A 12,628-nucleotide genomic window follows, 5' to 3' on the forward strand; every position below is an offset into this window, starting at 1 on the left:
GAAATTTTATTCGAATAATAGACGACTAAACATATACCTTGCAATTATTTATTCGATTGGATACGAATAAGTTTTTATTTCATAATTCAGTGTATTAGTTTGTACCAGAAGAATTACCGTGCTCTCGAGTTAAATTGTCAAAGGACCTCGAAACAAACAAAAATTTTTGCGTTTAAGTAAAAAATTTTGTTCCAGAAATATTAACTTGAACAGTTATGAGATTATAAAAATGAATAACATCAAAATATTTTGTTTGTTTATCGACCTAATACATTTAGGTATTACACATTTAAGTATTCTTCAACATCATATCTTTTAAATTAATAACATAAAAAAATTTTCGTTTACGATAAAATATAGATCCCATTTTATCCTGTAATTTACATATAAACAATTTTTTCGTATCATCAATAGTTAGTGAAATATCGCGACTGTCACACTTTAACGTGGACACCCTGTATTAAAGTTTCATGCATCTGAGATAAATCGAATTCTTAAAATGACCCTTGTTTCTATAAAGATATCAATCATAACTGAGTCAATCAAATATTGTCTTTGAACAAGTACAATGTAATAGGATAACATTTTTGACTAATCTTTTTTAGTTTTTTACATTACATATGTGATACAGGAAACATTTCTGATAAATGACAATGAAAATAAAAGATACAAATTTTGTATTTTGTCAGTTGTAATAAAAAAAAATATTTCTATATGTATTGTATGTTTCCAAGTTGTTTCATTTAATATATTTTATATCGGAAACAATTCTTTTTTACAGCTGATTAAATATGATCAAAATCAATAGATGAGCAGTCAACCAGCATTATAATTTTCTTAAACATAAAGTAGAATCTAAACATCGTAGATGCATTATTGTTTGATAAAATAAAAAGAAATTTTAAAAAGTTAGATAAATTCTCAGTTAGCAATTTTTAGTTTAAAGTCTTTAAATTTCGTTAAACTAAATGAATTTAACTTGAAATACATTTAAAAATTTCTAGTCAAGTTGAATTTATAGTTTTAAGTCGACAAATTAAGTGTTATGAAAAATGATAAATCAATTCAATTAATTTTTTGTTCTGCCAAACAATACTGTATCTGTGACATTTTGGTTCTTCTTTACTAATAAAAAAGATATAACAACATAGTATATTTATTTATTTGAATATAAATTATTCCTGACTCCTTATTTATTTGGATTTGAACATGAAATATAATTTCGTTCCATAATTCAAATTCTAATTAGCATTTCACGAGTAACAAATACAAAGTTCTCAATTTTTTATTCGTTATCCAAAACTTTTCTCTGCATAAGAATTTTGTCCCTTGTGTCAAAATTGTTGAGCCGTTCATAATCTCGCGGCAATAAAAACGCGGCCAAAGTGGCGCCACCTATAATAAGGTTGAAGATCGTGCGGGGATTCCCGTGGCTTTTGTTCGAGTCGAGTCGAGTCGTTTGTTCTAGCAATTTTTTTTATAGTAAACCATGAAATATCTAAAGAATAATTAAAGTGGTTGTGTTTAATATTTAACTATTGTCTATACATATACAGGGTTTTCGGCCACCTCTGGGAAAAATTTTAATGAGGGATTCTAGAGGTCAAAATAAGACGAAAATCAAGAATACTAATTTGTTGACGAAGGCTTCGTTAAACAGTTATTAACGTTTAAACTTCCGACCGTACTGAATTTTTTTCTCGAAAATGCACAAGATTTCGGGGGTATGTTTATTTACCAAAAATGATTGTAATTGACTCCCGCAATCGAAAATAATTTTTCCAAAATGATTTGAAATTTTTTTTTTCCGTCGAAAAATTTCTCACCTTCTGGAATTTTTTTCTAGGAAATGAGTAGGATTTCAGCGATATGACTCTTCACCAAAAATTATTGTAATTCACCCCTACAGCCAAAAATATTTTTTTTAGAACGATTTGAAATTTTTTTTTTGTCGAAAAATTTAGGCACCTACTCCCCGTCAATTTTTCTTAAAAATTCGTTTTTGATTGTTAGTAATTTTATTTGACGCCCTACAGAAAAGTTGTCTAATAATTTTTTGTAGGTACCCACGAACTCTACTTCCCCCCAAAATTTCAATTAAATATATTCACTATTGTAGGAGTTATTGCAGTTTGAAAATTGAACCATTTTTATGGGGGGTTTCTCATTTTGCAGGGTCAAGGACCAACTTTTCGAATATTTTTGCAATTTGTACATATTCTCCACCAAAATAGCCGTAGTTTGCTTTTTTGAAAATTAAAATCCTTCAATCCGTTCAGAAGTTATGACGTTTTAAAGATTCGCATGAAAATTCGGGCAGACATTTTTGGCCAGAAATTATATTTTCGGTAAGGAATTTTTTTCTCGAAAGTGCGTAGGATTTCAGCGATATGATTCTTCACCAAAAATTATTGTAATTGACCTCTGCAACTAAAAATAATTTTTCCAAGACGATTCGAAATTTTTGAAGCCCCCATCAACAAATTGGTATTCTTGATTTTCGTCTTATTTTGGTCTCTAGAATCCTCTATTAAAATTTTTTCCAGGGGTGGCCGAACACCCTGTATATTTATTTAATCAGTTCCTATGAAAGGGGACCTGATATTTTTCAACAAAAATTTCACTAGGTATCGTTTGAAAATTTTCTAATTATTTCGTGTGTTGAGAAAATTTATTTTATTTCAAATATGAAGAATTTATTTTGTAAATAGTAAATATTTAAATCTTTTTATACTTAAATTTTTCAATCACATTTTATAAACCAGTTATTTCTACGTTTTCGTAGCAATTTAACGAAGGTACAAAACATGTAATACGAACAAAAAATCACGAAGAAACTGAATCATGAACCATTATTGATTATAAATAACCACCCATGTTCTGCAGCATCGATATCCATTTTTATGATTGTTGCTATAATGATGTGAAAATTCGCGGCGGTTTCGTGGCCGCAGATTATTGCAGAATAATGTTTCGGAATTGCTATTGCTGCCGGTGCATTGTAATTTCCAACGGAAAGACTGTTTTTATCTTAACGATATTACAATGATTACGAGGTTCGATTCCAGTTTCTGCATACGCTGCATTTACCGTAACGTTGATCTGCGCGCGAAAAATATTGCCACTGCCGCCTTTTAATTAGAATGCCGCGATTGAAACGGCGCCATTATGCAAAGAAGTTTACACGACTAAATTTTATATTATTATTGCATCCGCTGATTTTATTCGCCGGACGAAAAAAGTATTCGCGTATGGAAATCGCGTTGCCAAATGAAGTTCGGGGAATGCAATCTGTATTCGTCGCGTTTCGTATTCGTTCCTCGGATTGGAATTATGCTTAAAAGAATTACAAACGTAATATTGTTTCTGACGGAAGACAAATAGAATTTCAGATAGCGAATATCGTAAATGTTTATTCGTGTAAACGATCTTAAAAAGGGTGGATGAATTTATGGATACGATATGCTGAAATGACTGTAAACTTTAATAAACTTCTAAAAATTGGCATCTTAACTTTTCGAAATTTTCAATTCTTTAAAACGAAGCAACTATCGAAGTTGCTTTAAACGTTTCGAATTTGAAAAATTGTCCAGAATATATTTTACTTCGAAACACGCGAGTGTTTAGTCTTTGAAGGACAGAAAAAACACTATACATTGTCTTCGATTTTCGATTTTTATAAAATTCAGAATCACAATTTTTGAAATGACGTATACTGTTTTATGAAATTTCATTAGTTGATTATTTAAGATAAATCTAACTACAAATTTGCTATCAAGTGCCTAAAACTTTACTTACTTTTATGAAAATTGAACGAATTTTTTAAAGGTTTGACTCGCCGTATTGGAATAACCATTTCTAATTTTTAAAATCTTCAAATTCGTGATTAACGATTCTAAGAATCTTTAGACTAAAAATTACAGTAAATAATATTATACAAATTATTTTCTTCCAAGTTTGAGGGCCACTATAATGGTTCTGAATCTTACCAATAATTTTGTAGAAGATTCAAGAAATTAGGTCCTGAGAGATTCAATTATTAGAGATTCAAAGATAATCGACTGTTTATCTGTTATTTTTTTAATAAAAATAAAAATTGTAATTATAATATTAAATATATCACAATCAACAAATGTAACTGATCACTCAAAAAATATCGAAATATCGAAACTCAAATTATTTGAATTTGACAGCTCATAATCGAGAATCTAAGTATCTAGAATTAGTCATTCTGTAATGAGTATTAAAATTTTATACATAGTTAAATATATACATTTCGCAAAAATTATCCGAACTCATTTTCATTTAGAAAATCTCGCCAATCTATTGATGATGTCATAAAAATATAATAAAAAACGTATAACGAGATAATTATGTTACGTTTTCTATTAAATCTTCACGAAAGTATTCATAATTGATTGGCAAGCTTCTCCAATTGAAAATGAGTTCAAATATGACCTTATACGAACTACCTTCAAGTTATTCGAGTAATTTTTGAAAAATGTTCAGTTATATGTAATTAAGAATAGATCGAATGTAGCCGTGTATACTCATTTTCATGAAGAAAATCTCGTCAGTTCATTACCAATACGAGCGAAATTCCAAAGCGATGCAGCAGTAGTGATTAGTATATTACATTTTCCATTATATCTTCACGGCAGCGTTACTAATTGGCAAGATTTTCCTCGTGGTAAAAAATTTAAATGCAATCTTACTCAGATTATCTTTAATTATACATAATATGAAATTTTAATATCGTTTAATTAAGAATAATTCCAATGCAGCCTCGGTTATACTCATTTTCCTGGTCAATTCACTGATAATGTTTTGGCGAAGATACAACGACAAATCTGAAAATGTTTATTTCCCATTAATCAGTTGGGGCTGCTGATGCACGCTTAGTAACCATAAACAATGCTGAAAACGGACTTTGTTTTAAATATTCAGTGATTACTGACCCATTTTTCTAGCTTACTGTCAGCGATGTTATCGGGGACATACTCGAGGAATTTATAATTTAAACGTTTTATCAGGCTTGATTCTGAAAGTTGCTCGTAGAATCGCGCGAAGGAAAATACGAGGTCATCGAACAATCGTTTCAACGAATGATTTCGTCGAAGATGCCGGGTTGGGATCGATTGGGCGGCCCGGAACGAGAAAAATAAGTGACGAAGAAGGAAAGCAAGAACCAGAAGAAACCGGTCAGTCTCCTCCGGTTTCTTTTTCTGTTGTTTCGTTTCTTCTTCCTTTATTCGTGATCTTCGTCCAGAAGTCACGGGTCGTGATAAATTAGCGGACATGCACAGCACGCTACGCAGGAAGCTCGACGCGTGGTAGGAACGTGAGAAAAGAATCCTTCGTTTTTAATGTGATCCTGATGCCAGCATAATTTCTACGTTTTTACGCCGGACGGTCGTGCGGCTTAATTCCTATGTCGTTCATTTTTCTTACCATTTTTAGAAACTCAAAAATATAGACGACCACTGACGGATCTGGAACACCTTCTTGGGTGGAGGGGTCGAGTCGTATAAAAGGATATTTCTTAATCTTCTTTTACATTATTTGAAATACCTTTATAATTTATTTTGTTATTTAATATTTTCATTATTCGAGCACGTTGATTATTTATTTACGCAACTGCATATTTTAGATAATGAATATATATTTTTTATTCTTCAAGGATACAGAGATGGTCACAAATTCTTATTAAGGAATAAAAAATAAACAACTCATCTTACTCATTCAACAGAAATGACAATTTTAATTATTTCACATTAAGTGAATAAAGATTTATCTTAATAACTCTTCATTGGAATAAACATTGTCTATTATTCGAATGAAATTTAACTTTGCTTTGGAATTATAGCTCTAAACAGAGCTGGATAATGATAAAATAGCAAATAAATTGTTTATTCTAAATTATGCATGTATTTTTTAAAATAAAATGTTTTATTCTTTGTAAATTTTACCCAGGTCTGACTTCATGTTAAATATTTGAATAATTTAGCATTCACAATGGTATTATATTCGAATAATGTTTAAATAGTACTCTAATTTTATTCGACGAATATTTCGAATCATTAATATGTTCGGATTTTCGACAAAGAAATAACTCGAAAAGTGTCAGCCCTAATTGAAAGAAGTGTGTAGATGATTCAAGGCGTAAGTGTATTTCCATGTGATTAAATGTGCCAAACTGATACGAATCCTAAAATATTTAAGAAAATTCTCTCTTCATATCGTTTTGATTATGTATTGGAAAAATAACTTTATTGTGAAAACAAAATTTTTTTTTTTGTTTTTTATTTAATTTTTACTGTTGCATCAACCCATTAGAGTAATTAGCAACCACAATGCCTTACAACCGTTAGATATAGAATTAGGTTAAATTAAATGACAAAATTTATACGCTTAACATAGAAATATAAGGTACGCTAGACACAGAGATTAAGTTAAATTGAATGAAATATGTTTATATGTTTAAGAAACTTTAGTTTCTAGAAATTTTTGTTTAAATTACAACGCCCTATAAATGGAACACCAAGGAAAATCTAATAAATAATATCGAATTACTTGTCAGTACAGAGTGTAAAATAATAAACAACAGTATTTTAAGCTTCTGCTAATATTTTCTTCAGTAAAAAATAATAACATACGATATAATTAATTGTAATATTGTACGTGGTTTTCGTTAAATATTATTATTGTTATTTTTATAAACGAATACAATGTACAAAGAAATGAAAAAAGAAAGAATGACAATTAAATGCTGAGAAATGAGTATCTCATTCCATTTTATCACTCATCATTGCTTCATTCTAATAACTGAATATTAATTCCATTTTGGGATTTTTTGGGATCACCTTTATGTATTAATTTCTCTTTATTTCATCATAACAATGACAACGACAACGACGACAACGACGATAACGGCGACAAAGGACGACGACGACGACGACAAAGAACGACGACAACGACGACAACGGCGACAAAGGACGACGACGACGACGACGACGACAAAGAACGACAACAACGAACGACGACAACGACGACAAAGAACGATGATAACGACGACAACGACGACAACGACGACAAAGAACGACGACAACGATGACAAAGAACGATGATAACGGCGACAAAGGACGACGACGACGACAAAGAACGACGACAACGACGATAACGACGACAACGACGACAAAGAACGACGACAACGATGACAAAGAACGACGACAACGTCAACAACGACGATAACGGCGACAAAGGACGACGACGACGACAAAGAACGACGACAACGACGACAAAGAACGACGACAACGACGACAAAGAACGACGAGAACGATGACAAAGAACGACGACAACGTCAACAACGACGATAACGGCGACAAAGGACGACGACGACGACAAAGAACGACGACAACGACGACAAAGAACGACGAGAACGACGAGAACGACGACAAAGAACGACGACAATGACGACAAAGAATGACAAAGAACGACGACAACGTCAACAACGACGATAACGGCGACAAAAGACGACGACGATGACGACGACGACAAAGAATGACAAAGAACAACAAAGAACGACAAAGAACGACGACGACGACGACGACGACGACAAAGAATGACAAAGAACAACAAAGAACGACAAAGAACGACGACAACGACAACGACAATAATAATAATAGTGACATTAATAATAATGATTATGAAGTTAAAAATAATAATAATAGTAATAATAATAATAATAACGAGAAATCAGTATTGCAGATTATTATTCGTACATTGTTACGAAACAATGATAAAGTGTCACCGACGACAAACATTTACATCGAAATAATATTTACAAACGCCAGTAATTTTTTAAACAAATATCTGTACTTCGAAAGACGCGACGTTACGGTTGAAAATAATTTCCAGACAAAAATTTGAGACTTACGCTTAAGCTGAGATTAAGGGGAACAAGTTGCGGATAAAACGACGCCCGTCTTGCCGGACGGCGATTATGATTAGCGAAATTTGTTTCCACGCAAAACTCCCGGGTTTTACGCCGACGAAGCTTACTGAATTAATCAGGATTTAAATTACCGCCCGATGAAATCCGAGTGGACGTAATTCAACGAGCTTGTGCCTGTCCTACATGACCATATAACAAAACTGACGGGCCTCGTCGATTTCTCGATACGCGACGCCTTTAGGAAGGCAAGCCTTGAATTTGCAGACGTTTCTGAAATCTTAGCTAGAAATTTATTCCCAACGAAATCGACAGTCGACATTTGCGCAATTTGCTTTTCACTATATTGATGTCTCCGTAGATCGAGATTGTTTCTTTTTTTATACAAGGTGTTCCAGATTTTAACGGCCAAACTTTCGCAGGATACTCTATGGGACTAAGGAAAGAGTGTTATATAAACGTTGGTCGTTTAGAATTCTATAAAAAGATTGACAAAAATATGGAATACGAAAGGAGCGGATTTCTATTTCAATTATTGAAAATTTATGGAAAACGTTTAATCATATTTACGTGCGAACATTAATCTGAGTTAGTGTAATCTTCCTTAAATTATGCAAGCAATGGAAATATAGTTTTTAGATTTGTATTGTTCTTCAACTCGTTAATTCAGTTTGATTCCGTCAAAAATCGTTGAATTCTTCTAATTGGGATTTAAAAGATTACCAGTTAGAAAAAAATAATTTAAACGTTAATTAATATTTGTAGAAAAATTAATATTATAACACTGCGTGAATTTATTGAAGAACCTAATACTTTACTTACACTTTACATTTAAGATAAAATACCAAAAGAAGTGAAAAGATAAGATAAACTATATCATATAATACAATGACATAATAATATAAAAATTTTCTTAATAGTTCGTGAATCTACATCTTTTATATCTTCTCGATTTCCAGACTCCATAAGTATTTTTTTAACATACCAATACTAAAGAGCTATAGAAAATTTTCATGGATGGAATTCAGATTCAGTGATTAAAAATATTTAAATTAGCTATTTGACTATTAGCCAGGATTTCCTGTTACACGATGATTGCTGTCATTACTATTATGAAAACACATTTACGGAGGTCTTCTAGTAATCCACGCTAAAGAAATCCTTTTTTTTTTTAATCTGAACCCTTTTTGTAGTTGCAGTGGTTAGAAGAATCTTACTAAAAGCATTTTTAGTGCTAATAATCGTAGTTTATTAATTGTTATTTATATCACTGTTACGGAATGTTTATTATGTAACTAAATTCTTATAGTAATTAATTTCTTCCGTTGTGCAATATTTTATGATATACTGTGCTGGGATAATAAAACGTCTGAATAATAAGAATTTGGAGAACGCAGATTGGTATAATGGAAGTTCAACTGTACTTCGATATTCAAACACTCATGTTTCGAAAGTTTCTTGAAACAAAATCGCCTAATATCGTTAATTAAATATCAGTGAAATCATTGGAATTAAAGGAAGTAAGTATAATGTGTAATTTAGAAAGGAATATTACTAGACACTAATGATTTTTTGAAGGTTTAAGTGCTTCCATGGAACGAGGCTCATCTAGGCGTAAATGTCAAGATAACTTTGTATTAATATAAAGGAGGATTTAATTGCTAGTTTCTTTTACACTTTTTAGAAGCAATTTCATGTTTTAATATTAATATCAACGATATACTGGGTGTTCGGCCACCCCAGGGAAAAATTTTAATGGGAGATTCTAGAGGCCAAAATAAGACGAAAATCAAAAATACCAATTTGTTGATAATAATTATTTACCAAATAATTGCTGCTTTAAAATTAATATTTATTTCTGATATACTGTATTTAAAAATACTTTATCAAAGAGGAAAAATAATTTTGTTGTGAAAATAAAATATTGTTTAAGTTACAACGCCTTATAATTGGAACAAGAAAAATCTAATAAATAATATCGCATTATATATCAGCACAGAGTGTAAAATAATAAATAACAGGATTTTAAGCTTCTATTAATGTTGTCTTCAGTAAAAATTAACAACATACGATACAATTAGTTTTATTAATTAAATCCTAGGAATAATCCAGATTAGAAAAATCAAGTAAATTAATACCCAATGCTTTTTTATTCACAATATATTATAAAAAAAGGACAAAACTAAATTACAATAGACTTTATTTTAAATTTTAGAAGAAATAAACAATGGTTCCAAAGCAAATTCGTAATTCAAAGTTTTATAACATCAATTCAACATTTCAATTCATGTTTTGAATTCTTTTCAGGAGTCTGTCAAAACGCACTTAAATTCAAATAAACATATAGCAACAACTTTTCTAAAATTATGGAGGCCTAAGAAAATTTATAAAATAATTTAAAACACGTTAAAATAGTTACACAATTAAACACACTTACGTTAAGTGTGGTCAATGTAGTCAAGAATTTTTAATGGCGACGTAACGAATACCATGTTCCTAAAATGATGACTTTAATATTTGCACCTTAAAATATTATACCTAAAAAATCACACGATATTTAATTAAATCGTAACAATATTAAAGAAATTTATTTCTGGATATCGTTTAAATGAAACACTGGTTTGGAATTGATTAAAAGAATTGAGCAAAAAATAAACATTTACAGGTTGTAGCAAACGTAAATTGGATGCAAGGATGAGGGTCTCCGCGAAAGAGATTCGATGAAAACGAAGTTTCACGACGGAAAATGTCGTTCCACTTGTCGACGAACTGTCGCCGTTTATAGGGTTGTTCATCCCGTGCGAACGATCTTAACGAGTTGAAACAACTTTAATTAAGCGCATTACGGTAGGCCATCCCGCTGAACTTTGTCTATCGTGCTCTTGCACGAGGAAATCATGCCTTTCAGACGAGTTACTATCGCGATCGAAACGTTCTACATACACGCATGCAAGAATTTGCAGTTTTAAAAATATTACATTAAACATTCAGAAACACTTTGGCAAACGAGCATTATTTTTTCTTTAAATGTTTCAATTAGTTCGATAATTATGACGAAAAATTATAATAGAGCAACACACTGCTTTCTTTAGAAATAGTTTTTTTTATCAAAGACTTCGATAATTCTTCTGCATTTTATTTAGTGATTTTTTTAATAAAAAACTATTTCTAAAGAAAGCTGTGTGTTGCTCTATTACAATTTTTCGTCATAATTATCGAACTAATTGAAACATTTAAAGAAATAATGTTCGTTTGCCAAAGTGTTTCTGAATGTTTAATGTAACATTTTTAAAATTGTAAATTATCAAAGTACGAATCAGTTGTTAAATTACGGATAAAAATCATTGACATAAGAAATATCATTGCTTGTTTTTAACGCATTTATTTGGCTGGTCATTTTCATTGATTTTCACGTTTGGTGGTCAGTTATATTCTGTATTAGGTGATTAAAAATTGGATCAATCTGCAAAAATGCTATTCATATACAATTCCTTTTAAATTATTCATTTTTGAGAGTTTTTAAATGAAACATTTTTTCATACAACAAATACTATTACAAGCAATTAAAACAAAAGCATCAAGTTTTTTGATCTGAAAAAATAAAGAAACGAAACAGATAAAATGAACATACTTCATAAAAATAAAAAATCAAAAAATACTTATATATTTCCAAATATGTTTCCAAACATTTTCCAAAACATAGAAGAAATGAAAATTTAAATTTTAGACAACTGAAATACGGTTTCGTTACTGTTATCACTACAAATATCCTCGTTTTTACACCTTTAACCTACAGTTGAATCGATATTCACGTTGATTATGGTTCTTACAGACGCTCGATAACTTTGATAAGATAACATTGTCCAGCGCCAATTGTTAAACAGTGAGAAATTCCATTCAGGAAGTCGCTGTTATCGTTTTCAGAGTAAAGCTGCGGTTCGGGTGTCAATGTTTCGATTTATCGACAGGGGAATAGAAGACCAAGGACGATACGTAAGATATATCTTCTAACATTTTCCACCGTTTAAAGAACTGAGATCAATGAACGCGTTAAAGCAACAAGCAACCCACACAAATTTTAAAGCACTCTTGCGGGATAATCGGAGCATGGGTGGAGTTGAAACAAACCGTGGATCGAGTAAACTTTATTTATAGTTTATATAACCTGCTTTTTCTCACGAAATCCAGCAAATGTATCGCAATATACTATTACGGGCCGTTTGGTAATCTTACAAAAATCGAGGTATTAAAGAGGTGGTCAACCTTCAAAAATTGATTTTTTAAATTCTTCATTCCATTTGCTGAAAGTTATTGGAAAATACTAATCACAATGATCTTCAGTGACTTTGTAAATATTGGCTTGAACCAATTGTTAAAAAGTACAGAAACATTTTACCATCTTTATGAGATTCGACCAGAGATATAAATGGACTTTTTTTGTGTTCACGTCTTCGAAGAATGGCTAGCGAAATGCGTATTTATCTTCCACAACAACCAAGAATAGAATGTTATATAAATCATAACGAGGAGAATACAAAAAACAAGTAAAACAAACAAGTTAGATTAATCAAGTGTAAACCATACTGTGCTTATTAAGATAGATTATTAAATTCGATATAGTTTAACTGTGATCTATTATTATTGCACCATCCACAAATATTCAAGCGCTATTAATTT

The 12,628-nt window shown here is 31.0% G+C and overlaps 1 protein-coding gene across 4 annotated transcripts in view; it reads right to left on the reverse strand.

Annotated features, from left to right (window-relative positions):
- The window catches only part of LOC143341138 (uncharacterized), a 230,344-nt gene that overhangs the window by 126,743 nt on the left and 90,973 nt on the right, over nt 1-12,628 (reverse strand). The gene's annotated exons all lie outside the window — the stretch shown is intronic.

The sequence above is a fragment of the Colletes latitarsis genome, chromosome 4, assembly GCF_051014445.1.
Source record: "Colletes latitarsis isolate SP2378_abdomen chromosome 4, iyColLati1, whole genome shotgun sequence".
In the NCBI taxonomy this organism is placed as follows: domain Eukaryota; kingdom Metazoa; phylum Arthropoda; class Insecta; order Hymenoptera; family Colletidae; genus Colletes; species Colletes latitarsis.